At 45.6% G+C, this 23,856-nt stretch overlaps 1 protein-coding gene across 1 annotated transcript in view; it reads left to right on the plus strand.

Annotated features, from left to right (window-relative positions):
• Positions 1 to 23,856, plus strand: part of TULP4 (TUB like protein 4) — a 190,143-nt gene that overhangs the window by 98,792 nt on the left and 67,495 nt on the right. The gene's annotated exons all lie outside the window — the stretch shown is intronic.

Here is a 23,856-nt window from a genome sequence, read left to right on the forward strand (position 1 = left end):
GACTAGGTGGACCTTTGTTGGCAAAGTAATGTCTCTACTTTTTAATACACTGTCTAGGTTTGTCATACCTTTTCTTCCAAGGAGCAAGCGTCTTAATTTCATGGCTGTGGTCAACATCTGTAGTGATTTTGGAGTCCCCCAAAATAAATTCTCTCACTGTTTCCATTGTTTGCCCATCTGTTTGCATGAAGTGATGGGACCGGATGCCATGATCTTAGTTTTTTTAATATTGAGTTTTCAGCCAGCTTTTTCACTCTCTTTCATTCTCATCAAGAGGCTGTTTAGTGCCTCTTCGCTTTCTGCCATAGGGTGGTGTCATCTGCATATCTGAGGTTATTGATATTTCTCTTGGAAATCTTGATTCCAGCTTGTGCTTCATCCCACCTGGCATTTCTCATGATGTACTCTGCATATAAGTTAAATAAGCAGGGTGACAATATACCACCTTGATGTACTCCTTTCCCAATTTGGAACCAGTCTGTTGTTCCATGTTTGGTTCTAACTGTTGCTTCTTGACCTGCATACAGATCTCTCAGGAGACAGGTCAGGTGGTCTGGTATTCCCATCTCTTGAAGAATTTTCCAGTTTGCTGTGATCCACACAGTCAAAGGCTTTGGTGTAGTCGATAAAGCAGAACTAGATGTTTTTCTGGAATTCTCTTGCTTTTTCTATGATCCAGCGGATGTTGGCAATTTGATCTCTGGTCCCTCTGCCTTTTCTAAATCCACCTTGAACGTTTGGAAGTTCTCGGTTCAAGTACTGTTGAAGCCTGGCTTGGAGAATTTTGAGCATTACTTTGCTTGTGTGTGAGATGAATGTAATTGTGCGGTAGTTTGAGCATTCTTTGGCATTACTTTCTTAAACATTACTTTGACTTAAAGCATAATTTCTGAGCAGCAGATTAACCAGTAGTTTTTCCATATGTTCACTCCATGATGTTTTTTTCCATTGTCCAAGGTATGTGCTGCTTGCTGAAACACCACACTACCAGTGTTTTACTCAAGGTTCTCTTGGGGTGTCAGGCTGTCTTTCTTACCGCTCGCTCCCCATTTACCCTGAGGCACACACACACACACACACACACACACACACATACATCCCAACTTCTTTTTTTAAAACAGTTTTACTGAGATATAATTTATGTACAGTACAATTTACCTATTAAAAGCTTTCCTGTACAGTGTAATGGTTACAACCCTTTATTGTGAGCAGAACTCGAAAGCCACTTGGAAGGAAAGGCTCACAGTAGGCATGCTGTGTAAATGATTGTCTTTAATTGTTGACTGCCTGTCACCCTCACCTAATTGAACGGAAATCTTTTTCAGTGACCTGCGTTTATTGAATCTTTACAAACTCAATGCAGTTTTCATATTCAAATCATATTCATGAATGTGCATGTGAGCAACTCAGACTCATTCCCTCCAAAAGTAAATTCCGCGATCAGTTCTGCTCTCTTCCTTTAATGCATATAATGTAGTTGCTTGGAGAAAATTTCTGCCTTAAGAGATTTAAGTATCTCAAATGGTTTAGCCAGAGTAAATATAATGACATCTTTTCTGTTCTCTATTATAGCAGATTGTGAAATTCAATTCATACAGTATAGGACTTAGTAATTTCTGTGCTTAACTAGCAAATAAATAGCCTTGAAATTTTGTTTAAATAGAAGATTGGTAATAAAATTGGTCTCATTGTATAAGATGGTTAGAAAAAAATAATACACTTCTGATGAATCAAACAAAGCCCTCATCAAAGGTATAGTTTTTCTGCACAGGAATAATTATGTTATTATTTTGGGGGAAAAAAAAAAAACCACTCACCTAGAAAATAATTTTTAAGTTAAAAAAATAGCTTCCTGAAGTTACCAAAGTAAACTGTGAATTATGGTCAAAAGTAAATTAACTCTGTAAATTATGGTCAGTTAGTATCACAATTGAAATCTTACTAAGAACTGCAAAGCACAGACTAGACTAGACTGGATCACAGCTTTCCTGAGTTGGTGACAGCAAGAGTGGCAGTTGCCATGGTGATTGCCAGTATTTACTGGGGAGTGAAAGTGAAAATTGCTCAGTCATGACCTTTGTGACCCCATGGACTCTACAGTCCATGGAATTCTCCAGGCCAGAATACTGGAGTGAGGTAGCCTTTCCCTTTTCCAGGGGATCTTCCTGACCCAGGGATCGAACCCAAGTCTCCCTCATTGCAGGTGGATTCTTCACCAGCAGAGCCACCAGGGAAGCCCAAGAACACTGGAGTGGGGAGCCTTTCCCTTCTCCAGTGGATCTTTCTGACCCGGGGATCGAACCCGTGTCTCCTGCACTGCAGGCGGGTTCTTTGCCAGCTGAGCTCTGAGGCGAGCACAGGTCTGCTGTCACCCTGTCTGGCGTTCAGTAATTCTGATTCCTATCTCAGGTTTGAAGAGGAAGGCCCCAGTTCAAGATGATGCAGTTTGCTGATCTGTGTTTCACAGAGATGCATGAAACCAAAATAGTTTCCTAGTTTTGCCAGTTCTGATAGGTTTTGCTGAAAGTATCTTAGTTTCAAAGGATTTAATTTTCTCACTAAACCCCGCAACTAAAATCAATAAAAGGCAACTTTTCCCTGAGATAAAAGTGAGACAGCATTTTTCCCCCCTGAACTTTGTTATCATTTACATTAAAATAAATGTTTTGATTGAGATCAAGAGAAGTGGATTTGGAGATTTTATTGTACAAATTATTTCTTAGGTTTTAATTAATATGATTAATCACAAAATGCTGTGAGGGCTGTAATAACTCTGTGGTTTGCCTCTCTCCTTGGAGTTGGCAAACAACGCTTTTGACAGAGTTTCTGTTGATGAGTGTGGATCTGGCCAGAAGATGGCCAGAGCCCAGTGGTGGCCCCTCCGCCTCAAGAGTGGAAAGCTCCTTTGGTTTAAGGTTACAGTGTCTGTTGGAGAGTATAGCCCAGTTCAGGTTGTTGAACAGAAATTCATGTGCATGTGAATAAACAACCAGGCTAGGTAGTTTTATTTGGTTTTAATGGTGTTGAAACATGTTTAAAACATAAGTCATTCGTGTGTATAGTAAGAAATAAAGAAATACATGAAGTAAAATACCATCTCCAATATCTGGGGAAGCAACTATTGATAACAGTTTGGTATTCTTGTGTGCTTTTTTGTGCATGTAAGAATGGGCAAAAAGGCACAGAACACGTACATAAGGGACTTCCCTGGTGGTCCAGTGGCTAAGACTCTGGGCTCCCAATGCAGGGGGCCCAGGTTCAGTCTCTGGTCAGGGAACTAGATCCCACATGCTGCAACCAAGTGTTCACATGCCACAACTAAAGATTCCGCATCTTGCAACAAAAATCGAAAGTCCTGCGTGCTGCAAGTAAGATCTGATGCTGCCAAATAAATTAATAGATAATTTTAAACGTGTGCATGATGTCCATAGCTTTTCATAAAACAGTTAAATCATGGTACACCTGACCAGCAACTTGCTTTTTTCTTTACATAACTGTGTGTAACTTCTTTTCTTCTTGTGACAACTTCTTTGGCAGTACGCTTTTTCAAAAACAAAAAGAAAAAGATTGTTATTCAGATGAATGGATGGCCTATTATTTATTTATTTATTTACCCATGTATTGGTGGATGTTTGTTTTTTTCTCCTTATTAATATGTTAGCATCTACAGCTTAAAAAGTAACAGTCTGATTCTACTTGTCACTTACTGCAATAAGGACTGTTCTAGCGGTAACTGTCTACAAACGTGATTGTACTGTTGACTTCTTCCTAAAGGTAACTTTATCACACAAAGTGTTCAACCTCATCTGAACAGAAGGTTGACCCCTTCTGTTAGACCTATCAATGTTTATACTTCATTTCATCGACTACATTCTGTAACTGGATGTGTCTCTAGAGGCCATCTATAGGGTGTTTAGGAGACAGTTCTCCAGATAAGGAGAAGTCATTACTATGTTCAACAGATGGAAAGTCAGATTGCAGCAGGGGAGGAGCAAATAGGAGATCTGAGAAGATGGCAGCTTGTGTACCAAGTACCTGAAAAGTCAGATGATAGAGAAGAGAAAAGAATGCCATTAATGGAATAGTTCTGTGGAAACTAAAAACTCAAGAGTGAAGAGTTTCACTCAGCTAGCACATTTATTTTGTATGGGTACTATGTTTATTTTAAAATATGAATAAAGCGGAAACCCTTGAAATAATAAATAACAGCATGGACACAACTTTCATAAGGATTTCTTTCTTTAAATACTATAGTGTTTGTGTATGTATTTATGTCTGGGGGCAGATAGGAGATGAGCATTGGTATTTATTTTCTTTTGTAAAATTTAATATGAAAACCATAAGGAGATACTTTATTATGAAGTGGAATATGAATATGTCTTGAAAAATTGAATACCAAATATGGCCGTTGTATACAGCAAGGTATTCTTTTATTAAGAATAAGCTTTTCTTCTCTGTTTCCTTTTAGTAATTGCATGTTTAAAGTGCATTATGCCCACAGGACAGGGTGACAGAGGAGCTGTGATGAAAGGCAAATAATCATTAGTGATGGTTTAGAATCAGTTGTACCTTAAGAGGGTATGCTCAGGAAATTTAAACATAAAAAGCAAATTTGGTGAGTATGTGAAAAAGTATTCTTCTCTTAGCAACTGCATGTTTCCCCTAAGATAAAATTTTAAAAAGATCAGAAATACTGAATGGCAAATAGAAGGGGGAAAAAGTGGAAGCAGCGATAGTTTTTATTTTCTTGGGCTCCAAAATTACTGCAGATGGCGACTGCAGCCATGAAACTAAAAGACACTTGCTGCTTGGATGAAAAGCTATGACCAACCTAGACAGTGTATTAAAAAGCAGAGACACTACTTTACCAACAAAAGTCCATGTAGTCAAAGCTATGGTTTTCCCAGTAGTCATATATGGATATGAGAGTTGGACCATAAAGAAAGCTGAGCCCCGAAGAATTGATGCTTTTGAACTGTGGTGTTGGAGAAGACTCTTGAGAGTCCCTTGGACTGCAAAGAGATCCAACCAGTCCAACATTCATTGGAAGGACTGATGCTGAAGCTGTAGCTCCAATGCTTTGGCCACCTGATACGAAGAGCCGACTCATTGGAAAAGACCCTAATGCTGGGAAAGATTGAAGGCAGGAGGAGAAGGGGACAACAGAGGATGAGGTGGTTGGATGGCATCACTGACTCAATGGACATGAGTTTGAGGAAACTCCGTGAGATGGTGAAGGACAGGGAAGTCTGGCGTGCTGCATCCATGGGGGTCACAAAGAGTCAGATAAGACTGAGTGAGTGAATAGCAACAACTGAATGGCACGGGCTCAGGCTTCCAAATGTATTTCCATACCTGGTGTAAAAGACATGGGATTATTGGATTAATGAGGACGAGTTAGGAGTGGGAACGGACTGCTTTGATTCGTGTGGTCTGCTTGCTTTCCAGTGGGTACCAGGCTATCTGTGAGGACTGCAGTTTTATCGTGCCTTTGCCAGTGTTGGATGTTATGTGTCACAGTGACCTTTTGTGGTTATGCTTGTCAGTGGTGCCTATGAATAGACACTTACGTTATCTGTAGCGCTTAGGCGTGCTTTCTTGTGTGCTGTAGGGAAGCACCACAAGAAGAAGCCTTTTCTGCTTTGCCCACTGTGTGTTCCCTGAGCCTCAGAGAAGGAATGTGGTGGCACTCAGTGATATCTGCTGAAAGAAGTGACACAGTACGCTTAAGTGTAGCTCATAGGTTTGGATGGTGAGTCACACAACGGGAGGTTCAGAGGCAAGTGGCCGCAGCTGTTGTCCTGAAAGCCCAAGGCAGCGTCTCTGCCCTTCTCTTGGCCTTTTCCTCTCGGTCACAAGATGACTACTGCAGCTCCCTCCACTGTAGGAGAGTTTAGGGTGAGAGAAAGCATGGTAGGGTGGCTTCCGCTGCTTTCTGCTCACATCTCATTGGCCATTGCTCAGGTATGTCCGGCTTTTTTGCAACATAAAAGTCTCAAGACGTAAGAGCCTGACAGGCTGCTCTGTCCACGGGATTTTTCAGGCAAGAATACTGGAGTGGGTTGCCATTTCCTCCTCAAGGGGATCTTCCCGACCCAAGGATCAAAGCTGTGACTCCTGTGTCTCCTGAATTGTAGGCAGATTGTTTACCGCTGAGTGATGTTCTGTGGCCAGTCCTGACTCCAGGGAGAGGGAGCCTTGAAGATCAGCAGAGGCAGACAGGGAAGGGGCCTGTTGGGATTGGATAATGGGTGAGCCCTCCACCCTCCTACACGGCCACCGTGTCTGTCTGTTTACAACTGTATTTCAGGACCCACTAGGGAAACTGAGAATTTCCTGTTATTTATTTAACATTTTCTATTCTTAATTCTTTATTATATGTGATAGATACATTTTTCCTAGTTTGTTTGGTCTTTTAAATTTACTAATTTCGCAATTTCAGTTAGCATTAGTTACATCTTTTTTTGGTTGCAAGTTGTATAAAATCTGATTTTAACTTTACCTCAAATACATAATTTATTGCCTCTCGTGACTGAAATGCCCTGGGTTGTCTGGCTTGGGCATATTTCATCCACACATCAAGTGGCGTCTTCAGCTGTGCTTTCTCCACATGTTGATTGTGTTTGCTCGTCAGATTCTTTCATGGGGGTGGTTCTGATAGCCCCCAGCTTTCATGACCTCAGCAGCTCCTAGCGCCCCGTGAAAGGTGGACCCTCTCCCCCAGGAGCTGTCAGCCAGCAGCCACGGGGAAGGCCTGGTGGGTGGCCTGAGTCCTGGTCGCCCTGGCCAGCTGGCGGGGAGGCTCAGTGACAGGCGGTCCTGGCACAAGCACGCAGGGCGGATGGGTCATCCCCGGACTCAGAGAAACGGACGTGTCCACTTGGACTGATAGGTACGTGCGGGGATCTTCACGTCAGGTTGGCTGTTCTTCTTTTGACTTTCTCCTGTTTCCTCAAAGCTTAGAAAGTTGTCTGTCTTCAGTGATGTGATGCCTGCACAGTCCTGCTCTACACTGGATGGCAGAGTGACGTGGGCGAGGGGTACACTGCTGGCTCTGGGCTCAGATGCCCGTATCTCACAGCGCGGCCCAGCCTCCGGCAGCTCCAATGCCTTGAGCAAGTCTTCCTCGGCCTCTGCCCTCTCTTCCCAGGATGGAGGAGACTGGATAGTCGGAGTCTTTCCTAGTGAAGTAAGCCTCAAGAGTCCAGCAAGGACATGCATGTAACACTGTCAGCACAGGGCCAGGCGGAGAGCCAGCCCTGGTGAAGCAGGCCGCCCTTACCGCCACCTCCCCTCCAGCCCTGCCGTCACACCCAGCCTGCTGCTGTCTTCCCTGTCGCCTTGCCCTCATGCTGACCTCGACACTTCTTATGTTCTTGGCAAAAAATTATCCTTATTTTTAGGCAGTTGAGTCAGATGATTAAGAAACATTGACAGAAAGCTTAACTCTGCATGCCTTCTTTGAAACAGGTTCAGTTTTACAAATCAGGTAGCTACTGTGATAATTAGTTTTGCTTTCTTTACATCAGATTCAGTGCTTTAAAAAGGTAGTGAAAGAGGTAAGGCATACAAAAGGCATTCACTGTTCTGAAATGGATCCTTTGAAAATATGCTAAAGGGAACAAATGAATGCAGCTTTTCTCATTTTATGTAATCTTTTATACACAGACTTATATAAATAATATATTTATTTTGGAAAAAAATATACAGCAGGAGGCATATAAAAACCTTCTGTTATCCCGTCTCCTAAAGGTACTTGTGGTATCTCCTTACAGACTGCTTTTTCAACACACATACACGTGCATTGTGATATAACTCAAGATCTTTCACTTCAATAGTTTAAGTGAGAGAGGTTTGCTTTCTGACTTGTTTTAACTTCCCTGCAAGAAATGTCCATGCCACTGTCCTAAGCCCTCGTTTCCAGAATCCTGGAGTAAGCGGCCAAGCTGCCTTCTGTCTGTGACCCATGGTAGGACAGCTGGAGTGGGCAGGCTTCAGCTGCTTTATCTTTACAGGATATCAACCAGGGATTGAGAGAGTGGGCCGTGCTGGGATTAGCTGATGTAATTATGAAAAGCGAGACTGTGTTGGCTCTGTAAGAGGGATTTTCAACAATACAATGAACTTCAGGTGTTAGCTGACAGCCACGTGGAGAACAGCTGGAGGGAAGTTTAGCCGTGGTCCTGAGAGCACGGATGCTGTCCTAGGACAGCCTTAGAGAGATGTCTGCCTGCAGGGTGGGCTCCTGCCTCTGAGAGTAATGAGGCCGGAGCCAGAGGTGCCTCCCAGAGCCTGGGTTGGATCCCCGTGCTGGCATCCTGACTTGCCCAGGGACATGCAGGACTGCCCGTCTCCTTCACTTCAAATTAGATGTTTCCATTCATTGTCTCAGATAATCATGATGGTGTGATCACTGACCTAGAGCCAGACATCCTGGAATGTGAAGTCAAGTGGGCCTTAGAAAGCATCACTACGAACAAAGCTAGTGGAGGTGATGGAATTCCAGTTGAGCTATTCCAAATCCTGAAAGATGATGCTGTGAAAGTGCTGCTCAATATGCCAGCAAATTTGGAAAACTCAGCAGTGGCCACAGGACTGGAAAAGGTCAGTTTTTATTCCAATCCCAAAGAAAGGCAATGCCAAAGAATGCTCAAACTACCGCACAATTGCACTCATCTCACACGCTAGTAAAGTAATGTTCAAAATTCTCCAAACCAGGCTTCAGCAATATGTGAACCGTGAACTTCCTGATGTTCAAGCTGGTTTTAGAAAAGGCAGAGGAACCAGAGATCAAATTGCCAACATCTGCTAGATCATGGAAAAAGCAAGAGAGTTCCAGAAAAACATCTATTTCTGCTTTATTGACTATGCCAAAGCCTTTGACTGTGTGGATCACAATAAACTGTGGAAAATTCTGAAAGAGATGGGAATACCAGACCACCTGACCTGCCTCTTGAGAAACCTGTATGCAGGTCAGGAAGCAACAGTTAGAACTGGACATGGAACAACAGACTGGTTCCAGATAGGAAAAGGAGTATGTCAAGGCTGTATATCGTCACCCTGCTTATTTAACTTATATCATGAGAGTACATCATGAGAAACACTGGACTGGAAGAAGCACAAGCTGGAATGAAGATTGCCGGGAGAAATATCAATAACCTCAGATATGCAGATGACACCACCCTTATGGCAGAAAGTGAAGAGGAACTAAAAAGCCTCTTGATGAGAGTGAAAGTGGAGAATGAAAAAGTTGGCTTAAAGCTCAACATTCAGAAAACAAAGATCATGGCATCAGGTCCCATCACTTCATGGGAAATAGATGGGGAAACAGTGGAAACAGTATCAGACTTAATTTTTCTGGGCTCCAAAATCACTGCAGATGGTGACTGCAGCCATGAAATTAAAAGACGCTTACTCCTTGGAAGGAAAGTTATGACCAACCTAGATAGCATATTCAAAAGCAGAGACATTACTTTGCCAACAAAGGTTCGTCTAGTCAAGGCTATGGTTTTTCCAGTGGTCATGTATGGATGTGAGAGTTGGACTGTGAAGAAGGCTGAGCGCCGAAGAATTGATGCTTTTGAACTGTGGTATTGGAGAAGACTCTTGAGAGTCCCTTGGACTGCAAGGAGATCCAACCAGTCCATTCTGAAGGAGATCACCCCTGGGATTCTTTGGAAGGAATGATGTTAAAGCTGAAACTCCAGTACTTTGGCCACCTCATGCAAAGCGTTCACTCATTGGAAAAGACTCTGATGCTGGGAGGGATTGGGGGCCGGAGGAGAAGGGGACGACAGAGAATGAGATGGCTGGATGGCATCACTGACTCGATGGACGTGAGTCTGAGTGAACTCCGGGAGTTGGTGATGGACAGGGAGGCCTGGCGTGCTCTGATTCATGGGGTCACAAAGAGTCGGATACGACTGAGCGACTGAACTGAACTGAACTGAATTCATTGGCTTAGGCCAATGAATTATCTACAAAACCTCGAACAGCTCTTCCTGGTTTTCCCCGGCCCTGCTCTCTCCATTGCCGTGGATGCTGGCACCGACACTGGAATCCCCTTCAGCTCCCAACTCGCCCCCTCGGGTCTGAGGCGTAACCAGAAGACAAGCCCATGGGCTTTGGGACGTTCTTTGTGACTGCATTAAGATGTAGACCCCCTTGGCTAATGCGTGGCCTCGGCCCTTGTCCTCATCTGCAGAACCAGCTCACGGGGGGCCCACGTGGAGCTGTAATACTGCTTCTGTTAGGTTGGCAATCCTGTCCTCCTCGTTTATGGAGACTAGGTTTATTTTGTTGTATGAAATACACCGATGACCTCCTGCTTTTTCATATACCATGAAATTTTGAATGTTTTGAGTCAGAACGACGCTAGGCGTTGATGAGGGCAGATGGAGACCCAGAAAACTGTCTAGGTTAGGTTCGCGCCGGCCTGACTCCCTTGGCTCCAGCAGGCTAGTGGGTCGAGGAGGAGTAAGCGTCTCCTGTACCCATCTTCCGTTCTCAGCTGGGTCTCCTAACAAGAGAGAGACAAGCGCAAAGTCTGCACATTTGTTTAAGTGTTACATGAGATGAGAGCCATCGTGAGGAAATGAGCCATGAAGCCGTGCTTAATCCTGCGTGTCTGGTGCTGGCTTGATGAGGGGAAGGGTGGTGGGAACATGACATGACAGAAGGGCCTTGGCTCAGCGCAGGGAACTGGGGTGACCTAGCAAGGCCTTGTCTGTCCAGCCCTCTCATGTCCCTCCATCCTTGGAGATGCTGGCACTCCATCCCTCAGGTTCAGGGAGGCCACCTCCGAAATGAGAATCTGAGGGGCTGCTTTGGGGGAGAAGGGTGAGGGCGGGTCAGAGTCCTTCGTGCTCCTGCCGTTTCTCAAGTTCCTTCCTTGTAAACTCTCCAGCATGCAGCATGTGCCGTGCATTGGGGGGGTGTGTCCTGACCCTCATCTGGGTGATGACCATGCGGGTGTACCAGGTGCCCCAGCCGACAGCTGAGGTTCCCACCTCCCTCACTGGGCCCGCGGACCAACCCTGGGGAGCCTGCAGTCTCTGGCCACTCTGATCTGTGAAGCCAGCGCATCACCCCTGGTAAATGCCACGTGGGGGAAAGGCTTCACCACTTCTCCATGCCAGGCTCACGGTGGGCAGGCTCCTCCTGTCTTGGATGTAGCTAACCACGTGGTGTGATTGCCCAGGCCTGGAGCTGGTGAAGTTCCCTCGTGGCTCAGTGGTACAGAATCCACCAGCCAGTGCAGTAGATGTGGGTTCAGTCCCTGGGTTGGGAAGATCCCCTGGAGAAGGAAGTGGCAACCCACACCAGTATTCTTGCCTGGAGGATCCCATGGACAGAGGAGCCTGGTGGGCTACAGTCCATGGGGTCACAAAGAGTTGGACACGACTGAGCAACTGGCGCACTGACATATACACATACTTACGTGTTTAGTATCCATATATGTTTTATACACACATGGAAGCCATGTCCTGTCAGGTCTGTCTGGATCAGCCCTATACTTTTCTGGCTGGTGAAGACCCATTCTGACCATAGGAAAAATGTCAGTCCTGCCATTTTCTTGTTTGTGCTTGTGCTGCATAATTAGTTTTATCTTCACCTTTGTTTTCCTTGGAAGTGTCCTTTCAAAGCTGGTCATCCTCTCTGTGAGGCTGGCTTAGTTACGCTGGGTGCACGCTGAACCCAGCCCTGGGCGTGTAGGGTCCGTACAGCTCCTGCTCCCCGCCGGGGCCCAGCCTGTCATATCTCAACTGGGTAACCTTTCCCAGTCTGGGAAAGGGGACCGCACTGTAGTTCATATATTAAATATTATTCATAACATTTTTGTTTGCCATCTCCCCGCACCCCACGGATTGCCTTGGGCACACCTGGGGCACCTGCGGCTGGGCTGCTGGGTCAGTGGGAGGTGGTTGTGGGGTTTGCCTGCCGAGCCCTGAGCCAGTCCTGAGACTCCACGGGAGTAACAAGGCCTCTGCCACGTGGTCAGGACCACAGCTCTCTTTGCCTCGTGCTGGCATGTTTTCCTTCCAAGGTGGGCCGTGTGCTCTTCTTCACTAGAGTCTTTGGTTGATGGTTTCTGTCCTCTTGAAAAATGACCTCATGTTCAAAATGGTCAGGAGTCAGCCATGTGACTGCAGTCTCCCTGGGGCTGTTGATCAGGCTTCCACTGGACAACAGGAATTTTCAGCCTTGTAAATGTGAAGACCCAGACTTCTCTTGACTTTGTGTAAAGTTTAACTGCAAATGGCCACCCTTTTCCAATTCAATCCCTTGCTCTTACCAAAAATTTTACAAAGTGAATCTTACCTTTCCTATTTCTGCTGGAGAAATAAGTTCTGAACACACGCAGAGGCCCTCTCTCCCTGTTGCCTTCTCCCGTGTGTGTGTGTGTGTGTGTGTGTGTGTGTGTCTGTCTGTCTGTCTGTCTGTCTGTCTGCATGTATGTGTTTTCCTGCTGCTCAGGCCTCTCGCGAGTGCCCTTCCTGGAGCTCCTGGTAGGAGGTGCACCTGGAGCTGAAGCATTTTCCAGTCCCTGGGTGTCACCACTGCCCTGCCTTCAGGGCCCAGGTGAGCTCCCAAACCGGTTTGTGAGACTCTGCTGGTTGCCAAAAGCTCAACCCAGAATTTCTGATCACTTGGTCTTCGGCAGCCTGAGAATTTGCATTTACCCACAAATTCCCAGGTGGTTCTGTGCTGCTGAACCTGGGGCAGGACTTTGTGAGCCACTGACCAAGTTTCTCATCTTGCACACTTACAGAGCATCTCTGGTTTGGTGCCCTCGAAGCAGAGTCTGAGATGGGGTCTGAGTCATTGCACGGGGATGATCCTTATTGCTGCATGGGGGTTGGAACAGTTCACTGAAGGAGGGGCTCTCAGGGGAGATGGATGAGCGACGTGGGGTGAGTGGGGCCAAACTCGACGAGGGGTCCAGCTCCACTCCTGCAGCCAGAGACACAGGGTGAAGGGCTCAGATCGCCTCCGGGGCTGTGTGCTTTCTCCCTGCTGAGAGCTGGGTAGAGGGTGAACCTCGGACGCACCCATTTGGGGTGGGCTTTGGGAGACTGCTTAGCTGAGCTGATGGGAGGGAGCGAGGGGGTGCAGAGGATATGGTTCAGGCCCAGGGCAAGCAGGGGCCTGGGGGCTGGAAGGGAGGCGGGAGGCTGGGTTTTTACTGCTCACGAGAACACGGGTGGGATATGACGCCCAGGCCACTCTCGGGGCTGAGGATTCCTCACCAGCATTAAAAACTGATGTGCTTCTTAATAGCAGCCACTACTGTGGATGCTGTTTGTGGGACTTGTCCCATCCAGGCCCTGGCCCCAGACTTGCATGCATCGTCTCTAAGAGGAAGGCAGGCAGTTCAGAGATAAAGACAGGCTTTGGGGTCTGACCGACCAGGGTCATTGCTGAGTCTGTCTCCACTTGCTAAGAGACTCGAGAGAAACTGATGAGTACCTCTAAACCGCAGTTTCCTCACCTTTGCAGTGAGGATGGTCCTCATTACCCATAGCGGGTTTGCGTGAGGATTAAGGGAGGTGACATGTGTGAAGAACTCAGGAGATGATGGCAAGTCTAGAACCGAACGGTGGTGACTCTTCTCTTCAGTTGCTCTTGCAGCAGTCCTGTTGGTCACGTGCTAACACCTCTGTTTGCAGATTGAGCAAACCAAGGCTCAGCAGGTCATGCGACTCACCAGGGGCTGGCAAGGCATGTGCCCTGTTTTTGGTTAGCAGTACTCATGATGGAATAGAGTTGACTCTTGTTTTTACAGGGTAGTAAAACAGTGGCTGGATTCTTTGACCATTCACGTTGCCTTTGGTAATTCCCTTCACAAAGAATGTTATGTTTGCATCTGCCAACAGGCTCTAGAGATGTGTAGAATAATTGATCTTCAGCAAGATGGAAAATAGTTGAACTTTAGTAAATGGAAACATAGAACTAAATGCAAATACAGAGTTACTAACTAGGAATTTAGGTTTAAAAAGAACTGAAGGTACATTTCAGGGATTTCAGGCTGTTGACTGAGATCTAGTGGTAAGTTACACTGCAGAGGCACATATGCACAGAAAATGAAACACTGAGAAGTATTTTGAAGTGGAAATCTCAAGTGCCAAATATATTGGGGAATCTATAATTATAATTTTTTGTTTGTAGCTGGCAAAAAGCCCACCCCAATTTTCACTGTAAAAGGGAGTATTGGGCAGAAATCTCTTGCCTTTTGAAGGAATTCTAGATAATTAGTGTTTTTGCAGGGAATGCTAACAGTGCCCTGGCCCTGGGGGTTGGAGACACCTGAAAATGCCTTTCCTGCAGAGACCTGTGCTAACGAAGCCTCTGCATAGAGCATTCCTAGCACCTCACTGAGCCGGTGGCTGGACAGTTGCTTGCCTGCCCCCCAGTCCTGAGAGCTTCTCGAGCGTGTGAGCCAAGTGCCAGACTTGGCTGCCTCTCTAGCTCCAGCGTGTGTCTGGCACAGGGCAAATCCTCAATAAATATATGAAGTGCCTCAGGCTCCTCCACTGTGTCCTATGCATTTTAATTGGGGTGTAAACCCAGTGTCATATCCCTATTAATGCTGCAGTCTGCCACCTCAGTATCTCTTGTAAATAATTGCATCATTGAAAATGACTTAAATCCTCTTGGTAGTAGTTTTGTATGCAGTTATTAATGCCGAATTTCTATTCTAGCCTTTCAAAGTGTGAAAATCATACTTCAGTTTGAGAAGAAGCTCAGCAGGGCTTTTCACCCTCCTAAGCTATATTTATTTTGTGTATTTCTGTGCATTGTGGAACGTAAAAGAGTGATGGCATTTCATTTCCTCACAAGGAACCATTGGTGGGACAGAATGGTATTCTTGGCTGTGTGCTGAAGCAGGCAAGCAGCAGCTAAGGTCTCGGTAGGCCTCTCAGTGGAGAAGGGAACAGCTGCAGGTAGTGGCGGCTCAGGTTGACCTGTCGTTCAGACAGAGCTCGGTGAACATGTGCTCACACTTTCATTCTTTGTGCACGTTCTGGGTCTTCGTGTGGAGTGTCTCCCACAACCCAAGAATTAAACGGAAGGTATCAGACAATGGCGAGTGCCAGAGCCGGAGCTGTGCTGGGCCCTTCCATTTGAAGGTGCTCCAAGGACCCCTGTGTGGTGGAGCCTTGGGCCGAGGGTGTGGGTGAGGCCTTACCAGCGTTCAGCAGGTAGTGAGCACTGCAGACTAGAGACTCACCCCACAGTCCCACGCTCACCTGAGCCTGGGCTTCTCACTGAGCTCACTTAGAGTGCTGTCTTCTAACTTCTACTGTACGTTGGGGTCACCCTAGTAGGTGGAGACTGCACCTCCTCACTCTATTATTTTCTTTTTTTTTTTTTTCAATGGATATGACTTCTTTATAGTTCTCTGTGACCATCTGGTTTTGTAGAAGTGTTTCAATCTGTACCACAATGTGGTTAAAATTAATCTTTCAAAAGCAGTGTGGTATTCAGGATGATTTTTAGGAGCCTGAGTCTTCATGCTGGCTCAGACAGAAGTCATGGGAAGGCTTTGGATAAAACTTGGATGTATGTTGTTGAACGAGAACGTTCCCTGACTTACTGAGAAAGTTGCGAAGGTTCCCAGGGATGCTCTGAGGACAAGTTAAATAGAATTCTTTTGTGCTGCCTTGAGCTTCAAAAGCACAAACATCGCCCAAAACCCAGTTCTGAGTTGACCTCCCACAGATGATTCATTCCTTCCATATGGTGTTATCTTCATAATAACTATGTCTCAGAAAAAGTTGAAATGCAACCAAATGTACAGTGAGATGCATCCAAGGATTTTCTAACAAGAGTATTTAAAATTCTGGTTTCCTTCCCTTAACTGCGAAGTCAGAGAAAGTTCAGTTAATTTTAATGTGACTGTGGTTTTCAGTACAAAACTGTACTGTTTTCCTTTCTATTTTCTCACAGACATCCATTCTTTACTTAATTTTTGTGATATAAATAATTTTGAAACAATAGCTATAGTCAGTGCTATCTGCTAACTGATTAAAAGAAAAAAAATGAGGCAGGGGGGAGGGATAATTTAAGAATTTGAAAGTAACATATACACACTACTATATATAAAATAGTAACCAACAAGGACCTACTATATAGCACAGGGAACTATACTCAATATCTTATAATGATCTATAAAGGAAAAGAATCTGAAAAAGAGCGTGTATGTGTATAATTGAATCACTTTGTTGTACACCTGAAGCTAATGCAACGTTGTAAGTGAAAGTGAAAGTTGCTCAATCGTGTCCGACTCTTACAGACCCCATGGACTATGTGCAGTCCATGGAATTCTCCAGGCCAGAATACTGGAGTGGGTAGCTGTTCCCTTCTCCAGGGGATCTTCCCAACCCAGAGATCGAACCCAGATCTCCTGTACTGCAGACAGATTCTTTACCAGCTGAGCCACAAGGGAAGCCCCAAAATACTGGAGTGGGTAGCCTATCCCTTCTCCAGCAGATCTTCCTGACCCAGGAATCAAACCCGGGTCTCTCGCATTGCAGGTAGATTTTTTACCAACTGACCTATCAGGGAAGCCCAACATTGTAAATCAACTGTATTTCAATAAAAAAGCAAAACTAAACACCAGTCTGTAATTCCATCCCTGAGTGTGCTACTTTTCCACTTGGAATCCATTCAGACAACAATCAGGCAGTATCCTCAGGCTGGGTCTGTGCCCCACACTGAGATACAGTGTGGGGTGGCTGAGCAGGAGGTGGGGAGCAGGTGCAGGTTAATTCGGGCGGGAAAAGCCCCCCGTGGGAGGCCAGCTCTGCTGTGGCTCTCACATGACACTGGTCCTCGTGTGCGTTCTGTGTTTCGAGGCCGAGTGGCCAGCAGTGGCTGGCTTGTGCCCTTGTGCAGCTGCCCGCTGAGAAAGTTGGAAAACTCACCCCTGTGGTGGGTCTCTCATCTAACTGGAGGCTGAGTCAGTTCCCGGATCCCTGAGGACCCCTCTGGTGGGACAGACCTTCGGGAGGACCCTGAGGGACTGTATGAAGATGAGTCAGTGGTGTGTTCGGGGGAGGACTCCTGTCACTTTCCTGAGTAAGTCCTGGCTGGTTAACACGAACTTTTTACCAAGGAGCTGCTCTTCCCAGGCACCTGGGTCTTGTGATGTGGGGACAGACAGCAGAAGCAGCCCGTGAGTTTGTGGTTCAGTTTAAGTACAAAATAGAGGAATAGGAAATTATTTGAAGGCAAGGTAATAATGTGTGCAGAGATTATGACAGGAAATGGAGTTGGGAGGTTGGGAGTTGGGAGGTTTCTCACATCCCAACTAGTTGGGAGGTGATGTGAGAAACTTGCTGTTAGAAAGAGGAGGGTGAATGCACATTTATTTGGATTAAGATGTCATGCTGGTCTGTTCACCAGGGAACAGGAGATACGAATCTCAAGGAATGTGCGCCAAATAGTTAAGACAGCATTTCAAGAAATGTTCATTTTCTATTTATATACTTCGGTAATGTTTGAGTTTTACTTAGTGTATGTTTCCATGATTAGAAAAAAGATTAAAAAGGAAAAATACATATGAGTTTTGACCAAAATGTTGATATTTTAACTTATGGCTGGTGGTCAGGTAATACCCAGGTCCTAATGGGCAGCTCAGGTCTCATGGAGACTTGCTGGCCCGTGGTTAAGTGTTCCGTCTGTTTCAGGCCAAGAGCTGTTTCTCAGAAGGAGAGTTGTTGTCTGTGGAGGATGGCAGGGCTGTGCTCCAAACCCCGAGGCCTGCAATGAGATTCTTCCACCAAAGGCTCCAGGCAGCATCCCTTTCTGACACTGATGCTTTGGGTACCACAGGATCTGCTGGATCATGTGACCTGGGGCACAGAGCAGGTCACACGGTGGCCTGATCCATGAGGAGCTCTCTCTTCTTCTGGACCCCACTCAAAATCAGCAGCTTTTGGGGTTACTAGGTAAACAGGCCAGATTGTCACACCCAAATTAGGGACATGTAGCCTCCAAAATCCAAAGGGGCACAGTGAACTTGACACATAAAATTAACTGTCACTATACATAGAGACTCGGTTTTTATGTAACTTTTTTTTTTTAATTTATTTTATTTTTTAACTTTACAATATTGTATTGGTTTTGCCATATATCAACATGAATCTACCACAGGTGTACACATGTTCCCCATCCTGAATCCTCCTCCCTCCTCCCTCCCCATACCATCCCTCTGGGTCGTCCCAGTGCACCAGCCCCAAGCATCCTGTATCCTGCATCAAACCTGGACTGGCTATTCGTTTCATATATGATATTATACATGTTTCAATGCCATTCTCCCAAATCATCCCACCCTCTCCCTCTCCCACAGAGTCCAAAAGACTGTTCTATACATCTGTGTCTCTTTTGCTGTCTCACATACAGGGTTATTGTTACCGTCTTTCTAAATTCCATATATATGCGTTAGTATATTGTATTGGTGTTTTTCTTTCTGGCCTTCTTCACTCTGTATAATAGGCTCCAGTTTCATCCACCTCATTAGAACTGATTCAAATGTATTCTTTTTAATGGCTGAGTAATACTCCATTGTGTATATGTACCACAGCTTTCTTATCCATTCATCTGCTGCTGGACATCTAGGTTGCTTCCATGTCCTCACTGTTATAAACAGTGCTGCGATGAACATTGGGGTACACATGTCTCAATTCTGGTTTCCTCAGTGTGTATACCCAGCAGTGGGATTGCTGGGTCATAAGGCAGTTCTATTTGTAACTCTTGAACTAATTACTTAAAATGCAACATCACTCATGTTTTAAAAATCATAAGCAAGCACTTAGGAAGAAACTTGTATTTCATGTCAGACTCTGAATCGAGTTATGATAACGTATTTGCTCAGCTGCACCCCCTCCCATCAATTACGCACCCTCCTACCAGGTGGTATGTCTGATCCATGTGCCAGATTTTTTTTCTTGGGTGGTAAATATACCAGTATTTAAGTTTTTTAGGATACTGCACTTAGGAGTAGGTATGCTGTATTTGTTTAGTACTTGTCCAAATAGAATTCAGTGTCAAAGTATTAGAGCTGGAAGGATCTTCAGAAATGGTCTAGGCTGACTTCCTTTTTCAGACACAATGAAGCTGCAGGGTGTTAGAGAGCAGACTGCCACTCGGGTTTTCTGTGGTCAGTGAGAAGCTTCCTGGTTCCGGCTGTGTCCTGCTCTCCGGAGCTGAGAGGCCTGCTGTTGGCTGGGGTCAGCGTCAGCCTGTCGGGGGGTGAGCTGGGGTTCTGTCTTCAGTTGGTAGCCTGGCCGTGTGCCTGGAGCAGTGCTGTTTCCTGACCGAATGCTCGGTGTGCTGGACTGAGAGATAGGGATTTTAAAGAGCAAGATGCTGAGAATCCAGCTGTCTTAGCTTCTCTGAGAGCTGGAGAGGAACATCTTGAAAATTAATCTACTAGGTTAAGTGTATTATAAATCACTAAAGTACACACCTGGTTGACAAAGAGTATTAATAATATGTAATATATAAAACTTGAATTCACATAGCCAAGTTAACTACTTTAATAATTGAATTTCCCTTTGGCAAATTTAGTGGCAGTTTATCACTTGGTAGATGCTTAAGAGCTTAAATCAACCTTTTTTTTTTTTTTTTTTTTTGAGGCGGTAACATCACTAATGCTAAGGCCATATTTAACTTTGATTTGTCATCTCAGAGTTGGATGGATAGTAATATGGAGGTCCCCTAGTTGTAGTCCCCCTGCCCCACCCCGGTTAGATGAGTTGCTCCTAGGTACCCTTGGCAGTTAGCTGTCCCGCCTCTTGTTTCCAGCGTTCCAGGTTCCTTTTGAAGACAGCCCCTTCCACGGATAGGCAGTGCTCCTGCTCCTTGTTAGAAAGTTCTCTTTCACGTACTTCTCATGGACTTCTCATCATTTGTGCTTATGTCTCCTGATTCTGCCCCAAGATTGTTTTTCTAGTTTTCTCAACATTAAAAAAATTATTTATTTTTTATTGATCATTTTTGGCTGTGCTGGGTCTTTGTTGCCGCATGGGATTTCCCTAGTTGTGGTGAGCATGGCCTACTCTCTAGTTGCGATGTGCAAGCTTCTCATTGCAATGGCTTCTCCTGTTGCAGAGCATGGGCTCTAGGGCACTGAGGCCTCAGTAGTTGTGGCAGATGGGCTTGGTTGCTCCACGGAGTGTGGGATCTTCCCAACTGAGGGATCGAACCCGTGTCTTCAGCATTGATTGGCAGGCGGATTCTTTACCACTGGGCCAGCAGGGAAGCCCTTCTGAACAATTTTTTATAGCTCATTTTGGATGGTCAAAAGTTCTAGACTAGATATTTCAGCATTCTAATTTTTAAAAAATCAAGTATTCACAAATACCATCGTTTTCCTAGCATGAATCAGTATTCCCCCAAAATAGGCTCCTAAAATGATTATGCCTGACTTCGTTTTGTAATTAGGAAGACACAAAGAACCAGGGATGAGTGTGCCTGGTTCCGAGCCGTTCTCTGCCTCCCGCCAGTTGGGTGCTGTGGGCAAGGGAACCTCCCTGAACCTGTTTCCTTTTCTGTAAAGTGAAGATGAGAAGGCCTGCTCCAGGTACCAGGCTGTTTTGAGAATCAGATGTTTTTGTAGTCTGTCTATGTTCTTCCAGATATAGGAGGTTAACTCCTTGTTTTAGAATGGAACATTTTGAATCATCAGTTCAGTCACTCAGTCGAGTCCAGCTCTTTGTGACCCCGTGGACTTCAGCACGCCAGGCCTCCCTGTCCATCACCAACTCCTGGAGCTTGCTCAGACTCATGTCCATCGAGTTAGTGATGCCATCCAACCATCTCATCCTCTGTCTTCCCCTTCTCCTCCTGCCTTCACTCTTTCCCAGCATCAGCATCTTATTTTCTAATGAGTCCGTTCTTTGCATCAGGTGGCCAAAGTATTAGAGCTTCAGCATCAGTCTTTCCAGTGAATATTCAGGACTGATTTCCCTTAGGATTGACTGGTTTGATCTCCTTGCTATCCAAGGGACTCTCAAGAGTCTTCTCTAGCATGACAATTCAAAAGCATCAGTTTTTCTACCAACACTATTTGAAGGGTTCCTGTCTCAAAAGATGAACATCCTTGAGGTGGATTAGCTGACACTAGGGCTTTGTTCTGTCTAAAAATAGTGCCAGGAATAGAAGGTGAAGTGACTTATTGAGGGCATTACAGAACAGCCCAAAGAGGCCTTCTACAGACCTGCATTGCATTTTTACTGTGAATTTCTCTGCCTTTAATATTCCTCCATAAGTATTTATTGCTAAGAATAACTATAAAACAATAGAAATCTTATTTTGGCAGGCTAGCATTTTGGGGGAATAATCAAAGACCTAAGTCAAAACTTGACTTACATTCTGTCTGTTCAGTAGAATGCACGCTTCACCTAACATCCTTAATGCTGGAGCTCTTTTGTGCCCAAAGCAAAGAGGAGCCCCATCTTCCTCTAAGAGGGAAGGAAGGCTCTGCCATGGAACGCTCTGGGCTCTGCTCAGCACCCTGCCGTGTGAACTGGGCGACTGAGAACCCAGCTGGCCCCGCTCGCTCGGCAATTCCTCAGCACTCTGGTATGTCCTGACTCTGCCAGGCAGACTGGAGGGATTGGGAGAACAGGAAATAAGCTGCCGGGAGATAAGACGGACGGCTCAGAATCACAGACGAGAGAGGAAATGAGAAAACTAACCCAGGGAAACAACACTGCCTTTGAAAACTTTATTTTTAAACCAAGAGTCACTGGAAAGATTTCTCTTAATTTAGGGGAGCAACCACCTATATTCCATTACACCAGTTACACTCCCAGCAAAGTAGTGTGTGGATGGGGGCTGCATTCTGTTAACTGCTGAGTCTCAACTCATCCGGAATTATGAAAAGATGAAGTCGAGTCTGTGAACTTTTTGTTTGTCCAACAACCACTAGTGTTACCACAAGACCAAGACATTTTTAATGTTAGAAATAACTGTAAAATATTTTTTTTTACCTCTGCTCTTTTGTGTCCATGTCATGCTGTGACTATGCAGGCTCTTCTCAAGGAGAGGTTTTACTGATGATGATAACTAAATATGCAACCATATGTGGCAATGCATGTTAAAGGAAAAAGGCAGAAGTATAGAAAATGTGACTCGCCTCTGTTTTCTGAATGATGATGCCTTGTCATCAAAATACTATTCTGTAAGGAAGACTATCAGAGAAGGCAATGGCACCCCACTCCAGTGCTCTTGCCTGGAAAATCCCATGGACGGAGGAGCCTGGTGGGCTGCAGTCCATGGGGTCGCACAGAGTCGGACACGACTGAGCGACTTCACCTTCACTTTTCACTTTTCACGCATTGGAGAAGGAAATGGCAACCCACTCCAGTGTTCTTGCCTGGAGAATCCCAGGGACGGGGGAGCCTGGTGGGCTGCCGTCTATGGGGTCACACAGAGTCGGACAAGACTGAAGTGACTTAGCAGCAGCAGCAGCAGCAAGGAAGACTATAGTAGACGAATGTTTACCGTATTTAACTTAAATAGTTTAAAAGCGATCACATTCTTATTAGTCACACTGGTCCTCCCGTCACTGTTCTGAAATGCACGAGTGGCTGTGGGCTTGGATGGTGAGCGTGTCTCGGGGACCAGATTGTGGCACGCTGTGGTGAGCACTGCTCGGGCCAGGCACCACTGGGTCTGAAAGAAGTTTATGAAGTTGGCTGCTTGGAAATTCTAAATTTTATGACACATTTGATACGTTTAAAGACACTTAAGAATTGGATCAGTAATTTAAATACAGAATTTTAAAAATTAGAACAAATTAAAAGTGGAAGTCTTAGTCTCTCAGTCGTGTCTGACTCTTTGTGGCCCAGGGGACTGTATAGCCCACCAGGCTCCTCTGTCCATGGAATTTCCCAGGCAAGAGTACTGGAACAATTTGCCATTTCCTTCTCCCGGGGTTCTTCTCGACCCAGGGATCCAGTTGCAGGCAGATTCTTTACTGCTGAGCCACCAGGGAAGCCCCTTTAGAAACTAGACTTTAAGATAATGGGTCTGGATTTGTTGCTCCTCACCATCCACCTCCTGTCTGTCATATGTTCCCAGCTCTGCATATAGAGCAGGATGTGACGTCTGTTCAGTGAACTGAACTCCACACGGACCAGGATTTCTTAACTTCTACCTTCGCAACCTAACAGTTGGTAATAGGCAGTCAGTCAGTATTATTGGCTGTTGTTAAAATGCCTTTGGGAGTTGAAAATAACCTACTTGCAATAGTTTTCAGCCACTGTTCAAACCTATAGCCAAATGAGACTCATAACTTACATGGGGCTGTTTGGCACGCTCGCGGCATTCCTGCGCATCAGTGTTCAGAGGCGAGGGTGCCTCCACCCATCCCTCAGGTGGCCAGGGCTCCATGTCGGAGGGAGCCTGGATCCGTGGGCACAGGAGTTGGGGGGTGGGCGGTGAGGGCAGCACCTGCCAAGCTGCAAACAGATCGAGGCAGGCAGTCCTGGCAGAGGGACAAAGTCAGATGGGCCAGTGGCAGGCAGTGGGCAGTGCCTGCATCCATGGAGAGCTTGTATCCGTCCACTGACTAGGTTAGATTGGCTGATGATGGCCAGGTCTCAGAAGATTGCAGCCTTTCAGCTCTCTATGCAGAGTTTTAAAAAAGAGCTGAATGAATGAAATCTCAGTCACCAGCACGGGCGGGTCAGGCCACACTCTGGAACCTGCCCCCAGTGACCCCAGGTGCTGGTTTTATGTCTTCTTTCGACCATTTGATAGCCCCGTGTCCTTGCAGGTTTCACTGGGCTCTGTGAGGGCCAATGCCACCAACCACCTAGCAGGGTCCACCTTTAGCTGAGG

Source organism: Bos javanicus, chromosome 9 (genome assembly GCF_032452875.1).
Source record: "Bos javanicus breed banteng chromosome 9, ARS-OSU_banteng_1.0, whole genome shotgun sequence".
Taxonomy (NCBI): domain Eukaryota; kingdom Metazoa; phylum Chordata; class Mammalia; order Artiodactyla; family Bovidae; genus Bos; species Bos javanicus.